We start from the raw sequence: 14,916 nt of genomic DNA, 5'->3' as shown, positions 1-14,916 counted from the left end.
TTTTTCTCTTCTTTCTTTCTCCCCCCCCCCCTCCAGACTCCCTTTTATTTTCTGCTAGAAATAGGACTGTAGGCTTGAGTCACAATGCACAAATATTTGGTAGTATTATGTTGCAAGGAACTAAGGGGGGAAACCCAGAAGAAGGTAATTCTTAAAAGCTTTGCCTTTGCTCATGCAAACAAACTTTATGCTTCTCAATAAATCTTCTGTTTTCTAAGTGGCTATTAAAATAACAGATCATTTGATTAAAAATCTGTTTTCTTTTCACAATGGTCATTTGGAATTTGGGGGAACCTCCAAATGTGGTCTTGACTATGATGTCATTAGCATTTTATTAATGTATCCAAAAGGTTAAAAGCTCTTACTTTTTATGGGGCCTTTAAAAGCAAACATTTGATTGTCTCTTGCATAAACTGACTCTGAACCCATTAAAACGTGACAACAACTGCAGCACTGACCCTGTTTAAAGGTAAAATTTGATCAAGGATTTACCACATTTTTAATTGCTTTGGATGAAATGGAAACTGAGCTGAGGCCAATATTTGGGGCTGGAAAGCATTAAGCTCAGTCCAACACCTTTTGATATAATAATATTTTAAAATTAGGGTTTTTCCCTTTTAGAGTTGAATGATTCGTTATGGCACAAAATAGTATGTAGCTTGAAAAGTATTTCTCTCTCTAGTTCAGTCATAATGCAGTCAGTTTGTCTTTAAAGATGAGATGGAAATTTTCTTGTAAATGTATGCTTCAGTTGTTCTAATCTAAAAGTAGAAGTGGTCAGGGGATAGCTGTACAAGTTTTTTGTTGTTTATTTGGATGGAAATCACATGTGGGTACTTAAGTTTGGGATGATGCTATCAAAGTTTTAGAATCTTTTAAATTTAGGTATTTTAACATACCCATACACACAGTAAAATCAGTTCTATCTAGCACTTTATTGCTACTTTTCATTTTATCTCATTCTAATCACAAATATTTTTAGATTGGAGTATCTCTTCCTTGAACAGTATGTTGTTGTCAAAAGAGAAAAGTTCTGTTTTCTGCCCACTTCTACTCTAAATGAAAAGCTGCAGATTCCACCCTAATTGTTTTCTATTCTTACATACCTAATATGAAGAGTTTTTTAATTGCTTTTACAGTTATGTTCATTTCTTGTATCATAATAGATGACATTTCTCTATCAGAGCAATTAGGTCTGTATTTTGTTATCCTTCACAATTGAACTATTGAGTTTTTCTTCCTGTAATTGCCTCTGTGTTTGAAACCATTTGGGGAGCTCTTTAAATAGCAGAAGCTGATCAGCAGATAAGCTTGCATAATATACACCTAATTACACAAACAAGTCTTTCTGGAGAAAGTCTTCTGACAATTACCTCCCGAAATAAATACACCTTGTTGACTGTCAATAGCAATAAAACCCTCCCAATCATTTCTTAAAGCTTTTATTGTTTGTCTGTAATTAGCATGTTGATGTGATTAAAGCTACATGTGACTTATGATAAACCCCAGGTCCCTATAGATAACATTTCTAGCAGTTCAAAGTTGCTTTCATTAAAAGCGATATTTATCTGATTTGTAACCAATCAATTGGAAATAAAACTTTCCTGTGGCATGCCGTGAAAACGGCCAGCAGCAGCTCTGATTTCCTCCAGTCTTTCTTCCAGTGCATGTCCTTGAAGAAGATGGATTCCATATGGTTTGGGGCAGGAGAACAGGGCAGGAATTGGAAAGGTAGAGAATGCAGCTCTGTAGCGAGTCCCTCCAGACCTACTGCTTGCTTCTGCTTGCTGCTATTTGAAGGCACAGTCACTGCTGCAACCAATTTTCTTGAAAAATACACTTTGGCATGGCAGAAGAAAAGCCTGCAGAACCCGGGCTTGTTAAGGCATATTTGCGATATACTCTATTTTCATATTCATTTTATATATTCATATACTTTCATATATTCTACTTTCAAATCCAGTTCTGATTATAACTTTTCCTTATGACATTCCCCAAATTTATTTCTCCCTCTACTCCCATAATAATTTTTACCATTATTTCTTTGTTTTAAATCTGTTTGTTTTCTCTAACAGTGAATTTGTGACTATATTTTATTGTACAAAGTTCTAAATTTTGTAATTTTGATTTTTAAAATTCTATCTGATCCAGAAGATATGCTGAGGACATTTTAAATGTTCTAGTGATTGAAAAGTAACAGCTGATAAAATCCTTATAGTATCACTACACCAATATTGCACTCTGCCTCTCGATTTCTGTGTACTTTTTAACTTCTGCATAAATCTATTTATTCCTGCTCGCTATAGGAAGAAAAGAGAAAGTCCACCTTCAGAATCTGTACGTATTTATTCAAAGCACTTTCTCCTTTTCCTCCACTCTCTTCAGGCATCTCATATTTTTAGAAATGAAATAGAGGAAGGAAAATATCTTCTATAATGGAACCAGTGTTGACATGCAAACCTTTAGAATTTCCAGCCATGCTTCACTAAAATCTGCCTCTAAATATATGGTAAGCACATGCATAAAGGCAATCAATGTCATGCTTTTGAAGCTGTATTTTAAAGTGAATGTGCATAAACAAAATATTATATTATTACTAACAAGCAACTCGTGTATGTGACACCATCTAGACTAATCTGAACATGTTCAAAGGCCTTAAATTATTATTTAATTATGTGAATTTCCATGTGCCCATTTCAAGTGTTTTCTGAAACACTGTAATTTATAACTTTATAGATTCTTTTGCACTGTTTCCACCTTTTAAAGTACACACTTATTTTTGAACAGATAGTTCAAATACATTGTCTTAAAATATAGATTCTTTCTAATCTTAGAATGGTCTCAGTTATGATATTTAGTAATCTAGGAAACAACTGACATTTTATGTAAAGATCGCCTAAAGGTGGTTGTACTGACAAGTTGAAGATAATAGGAAAAAAGAAAAGACTCCTTCAAAATGAAACAGAGGGAAGGAATAAGAACACAGAATTTCGGTGGTGAGAGTAATGTGGAACTATACCTCTAATATCTTATAATCCTGGAAATCACTACTAAATCATAAATTTAAATCATTTTAAAAGGCAGAGAATATAGCAAGGTTGGGTGATACTAGTTTGTCTCTCCTAGCCTGAGTTTCATGAATATAACTTATAGTCCAGAGAATTCTGGGGAATGTGGACTCGGGAAAAAAAAAAAAAAATCCACAGTATATCCTGTGTCTTGTGATCGCAGCTTTATCAAATAGTTAAAACATTTTTTCCTGTTTATTTTAGAAAACATTTTTAAAATCATCAAAGTTAATTTTAAATGCCAACTGTAATGTTCTTCTTGTTTTTCACTGCATTTTTTCCCACTTCATTATTATCATAGATAAGGTAAGTCTGTTGGCAAATATATTGTGCTACTAAGACCCAGAATATTTATACTAATTATCTTGATTATAGATTATTGATCATGAGTCCTTTGGATAGAAATTTCATTTCTGTTAGAAAAATGTCAAGTATATTTTAGAAACTAAGGCTGAATTTTTGAATATAAATTATCTAATGTTATCAATTTACCAGATAATAAAAATAATAGAGATGCTTAGAGAACTCTGGACTTGAGAGGTAAATTTAAGATATACTCTGTACATAACTGAATTTACAATGACAGTATTTTAAACAAAAATTATTTGCAGATTTACACAGAAAAATCATGAACTTCTGCAAAACTTTATTTTTGTAGGTTCTGTCTGGGTTGGGGATGAGTGAGACTGAGATAAGACCACATAAGATAACTAAAGGTAGAAGGAAATCTGGTTTTACTAGATTAAATAGTAGTGCTTGCATGTGTATTTGTATAGATGTGTTTTTATGTATATAACAATGTAAGTACAATAAGAATACATAAGTGACCATGACATCATGGGCTAGCTGTTCACTTTGGGTCTTTTAATTCAACACTATTTCTCCTATCTGTATATATGTAACTTTATTTACTTTTGGGTTGAGGAAGACACAAAACTATTGGGCCATTCATTTCCTATAGCTATACAATGACAAATACCAGAAAAAATATTTATGGGGAATAAAATATCAGAGTTTTTTTCATTTATAATAATGAACAGGCTGTCTGAAAATTATTGAGATACTGGCCTAATTATTTCAGTTTTATGAAGATTATTTCCTCTCTGCTGATGGGGCTTGTCACCTGTAGATACAGCCTATCTACTACTAGAACCTAAGAGAACATTGTAAGGACCACTTTTGTTTCAAAAGAATACAATTCTATGTCTGCATTTTTTAATAGTACTTTCCTGCATGTAAACAAGGGCTTACTGCACCCCAGTTACCTATAGAACTGAGAGCTGATGACATCTGAGAAAAAAACTTACTGTGTGGTGCTAATTCCTTCTCACCTTTGATGATGCAAAAATAAGCTTTCCAGGTTACTTACTTCAAAAGAGGAGGCCTGAATATTTGTTCTTCCAGGTAGGGAAGTCAAATCATTCCAGTTCATATCTCTCTTCACATACCCTGAAGTGATTTCTCCTGCATCAGTCTTTGCATTTGTGAGTTCAATCTTTTATATTTTGTTTCCTGAAATCAAAATGACTGTTTCTGGGGCTGGGTGGTGGTGCACCTGGTTGAGTGCGCATGGTACAATGTACAAGGACCAGGGTTCAAGCCCCCAGTCCCCACCTGTAGGGGGAAAGTTTCACAAATGGTGAACCAGGGCTACAGGTATTTCTCTGTCTCTTTTCCTCTGTATCTCCCCCCTCCTCTCAATTTCTGGCTGTCTCTATCTAATAAATAAATAAGATTATTCAAAAATTAAAATAAATAAATACATGACTTTCTTAAATTCTGTACACACTGGAAACTTACCTCTCCTATGCATATTAGCACAAATAACTGCATTTCTATGTCACTTTGAAAAAAAAATTACCCCAATGAGAGTAAAAGGAGTTTCCTTACTGTGACTGTCACCTAGAAATTGAGTGGGCTCATGCTTCACCAATGAATCTTTCAAAGAAACTGAATGTACATACATTTGAGTGGAAATTAATAAAGTCTGATTTCTATTGTCCCATTAGACTACCCAACTAGTTCAAGTGTAAGTAAATTTCAATTTACATGAGAAATTGACTTTGCCTTTTCCCCATATTCCTGATCTGAGGCACACTGGTGGGTGTGTTCTGATGTTAAGAGGTCTTTCTGAAGCCTGTTCACACATAGATGGAAACTAGCGCTGTCTAAATCCATATCAGATCCACACACACACACACACACACACACACACACAGTGCAGATGAATGCCTCCTGACAGTGTTCCACTTAATATTCCATATGTTCATGATACTCCTTAAAACCTCTAAGTTCATATAAATGGTGCTTGTATTAGAGTAAAAGCAACTATCTTCTTTTCAGGTTTCCACTGGTGCTCCATGGCTAGTGTGATATTGTCTGTTTTGTTTTTTCACCACTTGAAGCCACTTGTGATAAAGTCAGTTGAAAAAAAACAACAGCAAAACATAATGGGGTTCTGCAAATAAAAACACACTCTCTAGATCCTAGAAAATTTGTTTTTAAAAATGAATTGGAGAATTCTACTGAGGGAAGTCTGCCCCACAAATTATGCCTTGGATGAGGTTCTTCACAGGAGTTTGGAAGCTGATGATTCTCACAGAAGAGTGAACCAGGCTTTGATGAGCTGGTCTTCCTCTATCCCTCTATGACCCATCCCCATACACCCTTTCCTATAGGAAGGTCTGATAGATGGGTGAAAAGTGGGCTGCAGAGACTTGAATTCACTCTGGTCTTGCCGATTTTTTCAGTCACTACAGGACCCAGAAGAAAGAAGACTTAAAAAAAAAATTAACAGGAAAAAAAGAAAAAAGAAAAAGGAGGGGTGGTGTGGGATGGGGGAAAAACAGGCACTCTCAGCTTCAACGGAAGCTATGCCAAGAAACAACTAACTAAAAACAGACTGAACAGAGACGAAAAATAAGGAAAGAATAAAACGGTTTGGAGTCAGGCTGACAAATGCACGAGAGAAAAATTCACATGGCTTTAGAGCAGAACTTGGCATCTATCAGGAAAGAGAGAGATTTTTTATTTCTGGAAGAATATTTTGCAATTTTTAATGAAAAAAATGAGCTACTTTTCGTCTTTAAGGAGATCACTCCAATTCCTTTACACAAATCTACCTCCTCTAATACAGTGCAACTTAAAAAAAAAAGGTTTTTTTGTGCTGAATCACTAGATAATTTTCCAACTAGAAGACTAAGCTGTTTGGGTCAACTGTCTTACTGCTAGAACCTAAGACAGCATTATAAGGACCACTTTTGTTTTTAAAGAACACAATTCTGTGTCTTCATTAAAAAAAAAATAGTCTGTAGCACTTTCCAGCATATAAACAAGGGCTTACCACATCCCAATTACTTATGGGACCGGGGGCTGGTGACACCTGAGAAAAACTGTGTGATGCTAATTCCTTCTCATCTTTGGTTAGAAATATAACTTTACCAAGACAGTTCTTTTGGAATGATAAAGCTTGCAGGGAATCCAGAAGCTTGTTTAAATCAAATGGTAAACCTTTTGGATAAGAACTGCAAATGGAGTTTGAACTAGACTCTTTCTCTTACTGAGGGAGTTTGTTCCAAAGGCTAAGACAATAGTGTAGATTTTCTGACTAGGACCTATCTCTCTGCCCTTTTGAATACCAGACTAGATGAAGCAAGGACACTCAGAACAGTTGCCAGGGACTTTTGTTTTGCACAGACATGTTCTAAAGGCAGTGATAATGACTCATAGAAAAGGATTGCTCAAAAGGGCAGTCTTCAAGTATCTATTTTTCTTTGCTGCTCCTTTGCCACTCCACTCTCCAGTTCAACCATTTTTTAAATTAGTGATTTAATAATGATTGACAAGATTGTGGGATAGGAAGGATACAATTCCCACCACCAGAGTTCCATATCCCATCCACTCTATTGGAAACTTCCCTATTCCTTATCCCTCTGGGAGTATGGATCAAAGATTTTAATGAGGTGCAGAAGGTGGGAGGTCTGGCTTCTGTAATTGCTTCTCCACTGGACATAGGTGTTGGCAGGTCAATCCATACTCCCAGCCTGTTTCTATCTTTCCCTAGTGGGGTAAGGCTTTGGGGAGGTGGGGCTCCAGGATACACTGGTGAGGTCGTCTGATCAGGGAAATCAGGTTGGCATTATGGTAGCATTTGCAACTTTGTGGCCCAGGCCAACCTTAATTGAGGTATCTGCATAGCAGTGCTAGTGTGGGATGTGGATGACTATCACCTCTATAGTGGCTGTCACTGTTAGCCTGAGATCATTTGTGTAGTATCCTATGAGTTAAGTCGCTTGAAATATCTATTCTGTTTTATGTGACCCCTCATTTTCAGGAGTGTTTACATTAGAAGTGAGCTCTGCAAAGGGGAGAGACTTTCCAGGGTACAGGAAGAAGACAAAGTCCAAAAAGACTGCTGTGGAGAACTGAGAGGATCCCTACCTAGGTAAAGCACTGACCACTTCTCTGGGCAGATGGTGGCAGCTGAAGGGCATGTATTTTAACCATAGCCAAATAAATAACCAAAATGTGGTACTTTAAAATTACTAGAATACTATTTCTATTCATTTCTGCCATTTATAGAAAATTTCAGATAAATGAAAGTCACATTTGGCCATGCTCACATGTTAGAACTAGAATAAGCTCTAGATCAGATGGGTATCCAGTCATATAGTTATAACACTACATTTCCCTCTGTGACTTTTAACTCCCCTGATTATCAGCATCTTTCCCCTTAAAATGAATGCCTTTTCAAGGGCTTTTCAAGGCAGGTCCTAGAAACAGAACAAAGAGAAACAGAAAAAAGTTCAGAATCTTTCATTCCAAAAGAAATGAATATACATTCTTCTCAAGTGCATATGGAATATTTCTTGAGGAGTGATCATATATTAGGATGCAAAGATAGCCTCAGTATATGAATACTGAAATCATTAAAAGTATCTTTTCTGACCATGAGTATATGGGGTTAGGAATCAACCACAAAAAGAAAAAAATTAGTACACTCAAAATGTGAAGGCTAAATAATATGATTCTGAACCTGGTCACTGAATAAGTCAAAAAAGAATTTAAAAATTACTTGAAGAACAATGAGAAAGAAGAGGTCAATTATTAGATCCTGTAGGATATAGCAAAAATAGTCATAAGAAAAAAGTTTATAGCAATATAGTAATAATATAATACAATACTAACAAAAAGCAAAGATCTCAAATGAACTCATACCACAAGTGAACTAGAAAAGGAGCAAAAAAGAAACACAAGAGTCAACAGGAGGAGGGTAATTGTCAAAATTAGGATTGAGACAAAGATTCTAAACAAAATTTCAGTAACTTAAATTCAACAACATATTAAGAGAATAATTTACCAAGACCAAGTTGGATTCATCCCAGAAAAACAGGGAAAATTTGACTTCTGCAAGTCAGTCAATGTAATGCATCTAGGAATAGAACAAAATTTTAGCAGCACAATGAAGCCATATATAATAAACCCACAGCTAATGTCATCCTCATTGAGGAAAAATGGATTTACCCCTAAAATCGGGAATTATACAGGATATCCACTATCACCATTATTCAATATGGTCCTAAAGGCCCTCTCCACTACAATCAGGCAAGAAAGTAATATCAAAGGTATACAGATTGGAAAGGAAGGAATCAAGCTATTACTACTTGGTGATAACATACCTAGAGAATCCTGAAGATTCCAGAAAAGAAAAAAAAAAACTACTAGAAGTAATTAATAAATTTAGTAAAATACTAGGATACAAAATCAACACTCATAAATCTGTACCTATATAAAAATGATGCCTTAGAGAGAAATGGAATAGAAAAACTTAATCCCATTTATAATAGAACACAAAAGAATAAAATACCTCAGAATGAATTTCACAAAGAAGGTGAAAGACCTTTTTTTTTTCCATGATTTAATATTGATTTACAAAATTATAGGATGACAGGGGTATAATCCCACACCATTCCCACTATCAAAGTTCTATGTTCCATTCAGAGGTGAAAATATATGATATTGTTGAAGAAATAGAAAATGACATGAGGGCTGGGGAGATAGCATAATAGTTATGCAAAAAGACTTATGACTGAAGCACTAAAGTTTCCAGGTTCAGTCCCCAGCACCACCATAAGCCAGAGCTGAGCAGTACTCTGGTAAAAAAAAAAGAAGAAGGAGAAGAAGAAGGAGGAGGAGGAGGAGGAGGAGGAGGAGGAGGAGGAGGAGGAGGAGGAGGAGGAGAATGCCGGACTAGCATCTTGGGAGAGGAACCAGGAACTCGTGGTGAAGCGGGAACGCAATGAAATGCCTTTATTGATCAGAGACAAGGCACACACACACACAAACACACACACACACACACACACACACACACACACACATATATATCTTTAACCGGAAGTGGCAAGTGGGAAAAGGAAATGGCTAGGAGAGGGGGTGGAGAAAAGAACGCTTCCATAGCAGCTATTGTGAAGGTTCTAACCAGTGGGATTAACCAATATCCTGCAGGCAGGGTAGGTCTCAGGCAAAACAATGATTATGTAAATATACCACAGCATCAAGCAATGCAGGGGAGCTGGTGTAATGCCCAACAGGAGGAGGAGAAGGAGGAGGAGGAGGAGGAGGAGGAGGAGGAGGAGGAGGAGGAGGAGGAGAAGAAGAAGAAGAAGAAGAAGAAGAAGAAGAAGAAGAAGAAGAAGGAGAAAGGAGGAAATGACACAAAGAAATGGAAGAATATTACTTGTTCCTGGATTGAAAGGATAAAGATTATTAAAATAGTTATTCTACCAAAAGTAATCTACATTTTTAATGCAGTGCTTATCAAGAGCCCAATAATACTTTTCAATGGCATTGAATAACTTATCCAAAACTTGTATAGAACCACAAGAAAAAAACCACAAATAGCCAAAACATTTCTGATATATAAAAAAGGTATCACACTCCCCAACTTCAGTTTATAGTATAAAACAAGTCTGCATATGTCTCTCTTTCTCTACCTCCCTCTCCCCTTTCCTCTCAATCTCTATGTTCCATCCAATAAAAAAGAAGAAAGAAGGGAGCTGGGCTGTAATGAAGCAAATTAAGTGCAGGTGGCACAAAGTGAAAGGACAGGCATAAGGATCCCAGTTAGAGGAGCTCCCAGCTCCCCACCTGCAGGGGAGTCACTTCACAAGTAGTGAAGCAGGTCTGCAGGTGTCTTTCTCTCCCCCCTCTGTCTTCCCCTCCTCTCTCCATTTCTCTCTGTCCTATCCAACAGTGATGACACCACTGACAACAACAATAATAACTACAACAATAAAACAACAAGGGCAACAAAAGGGAATAAATATTTTTTTAAAAAGTAGAAAGAAAAAGAAAAAGGAAAAAATGGTCGCTGGCAGTGGTGTATTTGTAGTGCTGGTATCAAGGCCAGTGATGGCAATGACAAAAAAAACCAATAAATTATTATTGCCTAATGGCAATAAATAATAAAGGAGAATTAATGATCTTGTTATTCATATAGATGACTGAAATCTTAATAAAAATTAAGTCTGTATGAACAGTATCTCAAATGCTAAGTATGCTCTGTAATCTACCTTTAGTAGCAAGTACTTATAAACATTTTTCTTATGCCATAGTGAATATTTAAATATTCTACTAAGAGATGTATAGTATTAAATTCAGTTTCCCTGACAATTTTATGAAATAGTTTCCCTGTCTTCAAATGGAGAAACTAAAACTCAGAATGGCAAACATGTTTGCCAGCACAAAAACAGTGAAGTTGATATTCAAATCAGATCTCTTTGGCTCTACATTTCAAGTAATCTGTTGTGTATATTACTTATGTGGTTTAAACATACAGTACAGAACCTTACTATAATATCACAACAAATCATCATTTAGACCTACTCAAATGCTCTGATGATGGTAAATTCACTATTCCATCCAGGTAACTCATTATGCTATTTTGATAGTTCTGTTTTCTCCAGTTTTTAACATCTGAGGGTCATCATCATGAAGCTGAGAAGAGTATTAAAGCAACCATATGAAAAAGAAATATGTTGTAACATGGGAAGAGAGCAGCTAAAGAATCCTCTGCAGAGTACCTAGTCATTCTCTAGTTTCTAGGAATACTACCCAGGGCCAGCTATTTTTCATTTGTTGGCACATTTTCATGGCCTCTATTTTTGAAATATTTTTTATTACATTTCATGTTCCATAATTTAGAACTATGCCTGTTACATAGAAACTTCAAATGTGCTTTGTCCAAATGCAAAATATACACAGCATTTCAAAGGCATCTTGTCCCAAAGAAAAACTATATAAAATATCTCAAATGGTTACATGTTGATATCATATTTTCTGTGTGTGTTAAATACATTTATTACAGTCATTTTATTTGTTGTTTTTTAACTTAAAAATTGTAACTACTGATAAGTTTTGATTACATATGTGACTTACATTTGCAGCTTTTGTTATGTTTCTGTTGGACAACACTGTTCTGGAACTTCAAGAGTGGAATGGAAGTCTGAGATGTACCAAATCTACACCTTGTCCCATACACTCACAGAGAACAATAAAAGCAAGTGCTTAGTTATCTTTCAAGCTGTGCTGCTTTAGTGCATTAAGTATAAAGTACTTCACATGCACAGAGAGATCACTTATCTTTTGGTTTGTAGCTAGCGCTAAAGTAAATATACCGGAACCATCCTAACTTATGGTTGGCAAAAAATATTTCTTTTTCCACATGAGAAATACTGATCTTTATTTTGTAGAGCAATGCACGGTCTTATCTTAAAACACGTGGAGGAGGCAATAGGAAAATGTAGGCCCTTGTCCTAGGTATGGGTGCATGTAGAGGGAAGGTATGGAAAGAAGACAAATGGAGAGCTTTGTTCATCTGACACCAGGTCCAAGAATGCTCAGGCTTTCCAAATCCCATGTTGTCCGCCTGAACACAGCAGAACAGTCATTATACAGGGTAAGCAACCACGCAAAAGACCGAAGTCAGTTTTGATGATTACTGTCTGAGAAATCACATAGCTTTTCCAACCACCTTGCCTAAAAATGGCTTGTCCAGGTCACAGAGAGGAGGCTACAGCTGATTTCCATCTTGAAGGAAGGAACTGTTCCCATCAGCCTGCCGGCTTGGGATCACAGCTGAGCCATATTTAGCCTCTAAAGCTAGATGTTTTAGTGCCTGGCTCTCCTTAACTGGCATATGTTAAGAGCTTTGAATTAACAGGTGCATAAAAACTGTCAAAAAACACTTAAATCTCAAGACAGACTGTCAGTTGTATTAAAAAATATGGTGTTACATAACCATGTACTCTCAACACGTCCAGTGCATTACAGCTTGAGAAGTCCTTAGGCCCTCCTAGCAAACCAATAATGTTCATTTATCCCCTGAAGCCTATGGTCCTTTAACTTCTCAATGGAGGATAAGAGAGGGAGAGAGAGAGAGAGAGAGAGACAGAGATAGAGAGAGAAGCAGAGAGAGAAACAGAGAAGCAGAGAAAGAGAGAAGCAGAGAAAGAGAGAAGCAGAGAAAGAGAGCGAGAGAGAGAATCAGAGAGAGAGAGAGAGAGAGAGAGAGAGCCATTGAAGGGAAATTTTAGCCACCTGGAGGTTAAAAAAGAATTCTGGGTGCTCTGGAAGGCACACTTAATTTATTCCTCTTAAGGAAAATAAATTTATTACATAATATAGTGAAGCTTAAGTTAAAATTAGCACAGTATGGTTGAGAGAGAAATACATTGCTTAAAGTTGTATAAATTACAAGTTTCAGGTGAATGTATGATAACGCTTAGTAAAATATGTAGAATCAAGTATGCCTCAGCTAAAGCAGAAGATAAATTCTTCCATGATATTAAGAATTACTTAATTATACAATAATGACTCTAAAACGACTCATAAGACAAAATATGATGAGACCTGCAATTTCTGTGTTTGGTACTTTCTTGCACATAATATGCACCACTAACACATTTTCAATTTAATCAAGTAGGATATCTAATATAACATTGACTGTGATTAATACGTTAGATTCCACCCTGAGTCCTATCTACTTCTTCAAAGAACAATTCACATTTTTAAACATGGAATGGGGAGAAGTCGGGCGGTAGCACAGCAGGTTAAGCACAGGTGGCACAAAGCGCAAGGACTGGCATAAGGATCCCGGTACGAGCCCCGACTCCCCACCTGCAGGGGAGTCGCTTCACAAGCAGTGAAGCAGGTTTGCAGGCGTCTTTCTCTCTCCCTCTCTGTCTTTCCCTCCCCTCTTCATTTCTCTCTGTCCTAACCAGCAATGACGACATCAATAACAGCAACAATAACAACCACAACAATAAAACAAGGGTAACAAAAGGGAATTAGTAAATAAATATTTTTTAAAAAATGGAATAGGGGAAGTTGGGTGGTAATGCAATGGATTAAGTGCAGGTGGCACAAAGCACAAGGACTGGCATAAGAATCCTGGCTCCCCACCTATAGGGGAGTTGCCTCATAAGTGGTGAAGCAGGTCTGCAGGTGTCGATCTTCCTCTCCCCCTTTCTGTCTTCCTCTCCTCTCTCCATTTCTCTCTGTCCTATCTAACAATGACATCAATAACAACAACACTGATAAATACAACAACAATAAAAAACAAGGGCAACAAAACGAAAAATAAATAAATAAATATAAAAAAGAAAGTTAATAATGGAATAGGAAGGCAAATGAAGATGGGATAGGAAAGACTCAATATTTATTTTAATTCTAAAAAGAGTAAAATTTCATAGTTTATGAAATCCTACCTTGAGTATGAGTGCCACTTCTAGATATCTCTATGTAACATACCCAGAGTCATTTAACTGACATAATGAAGCAGATTCGCTTTGTTTGCTTACAGTTCTTCTTTATTTTTCTGAGTCCTCGTATTTAGACTGCTATTTTTCCTTCCACTTTTATGCATTCCAGAAGGCTACCATGGGTCATGCTTCTCAGGAAATAAACTCTGAAATAGAGAAATACGTGCAAGAGTTCATTCAGCAGTGTTTGAGAATACCTATTAAAGGGCTGAAGTAGCGGGATGTTGGGCAAAATGTAGTCACCACAGATGGCATGAATGGGTATTTCAGGCCCCTTGTACTTTACAACAGAGATGAGGAAGTCAGCTAGTCTGTATTCCCATGACTGGCTTTTGTTTGTCAGCTGCCTTCCAGGAAGGAGTACAATCTTTGGTGAAGACTAGTACAACTCCTAGAGAGAGAATCGCTGGTAGTACTTTAACAACTGAGACTGCTGGCAACCGGGAAGAGAGAAGTCTGGTCCCACAGGCTCATGTAAGCAAGTATCCAGTGCCCATACAAAGATAATAATGCAAGACCTGTCCTTGTGGTTCTTCTTGAACTTTCTCTCCTATTACAAGTATAACTTTATGGCAGGATATGTTTTGAGAGGTATATTGATAGACAATTTTATCATTGCACATCAAAGAGCATGCTTAGGCATAACTAAAGATATGTTTGTTTATTAATAATGGAGAGAAAGAGCCAGAGAATCTAGATGGTATTGCCTACTACTACTACATACTAGGCTATGCATAGAGACCACTGTCTCTATATGTTGTCCACCAAAGACCAAAATGCCTTTATATATAGATGTAAGATGTTACACAAGATATTTGATGTTTTTCCTTCTTAGCATAGTATTTTCATTCCCTAAGTAGGGGTAAAAACTTAATAAAGTGAAGTTATCATGAAGAGTAAAAGACATAAGATTTGTGAAGTGTCTAGTAAAATGTCTGACACAATGAACAGGTTCACTTTAAAGGTGTTTCGTTTTCCTCTGGTCAACTTCCTTTGCCAGAGGCTATGTGCCTGTTCTTCCTAAT

The 14,916-nt window shown here is 36.5% G+C and overlaps 1 long non-coding RNA gene across 1 annotated transcript; it reads left to right on the top strand.

Annotated features, from left to right (window-relative positions):
• The first annotated feature begins 385 nt into the window (after positions 1–385).
• Positions 386–11,659, top strand: LOC132540202 (uncharacterized). Its single transcript, XR_009551417.1, has 4 exons — positions 386–469; positions 2,386–2,509; positions 4,473–4,552; positions 11,516–11,659. It is a non-coding gene; the product is annotated as an uncharacterized LOC132540202 (long non-coding RNA).
• The last annotated feature ends 3,257 nt before the right edge of the window (positions 11,660–14,916 follow it).

The sequence above is a fragment of the Erinaceus europaeus genome, chromosome 9 (assembly GCF_950295315.1).
Source record: "Erinaceus europaeus chromosome 9, mEriEur2.1, whole genome shotgun sequence".
Lineage (NCBI taxonomy): Eukaryota > Metazoa > Chordata > Mammalia > Eulipotyphla > Erinaceidae > Erinaceus > Erinaceus europaeus.
Note: the sequence above shows the minus strand (reverse complement) of the source record. Positions and strands in the feature narration are given on the sequence as shown.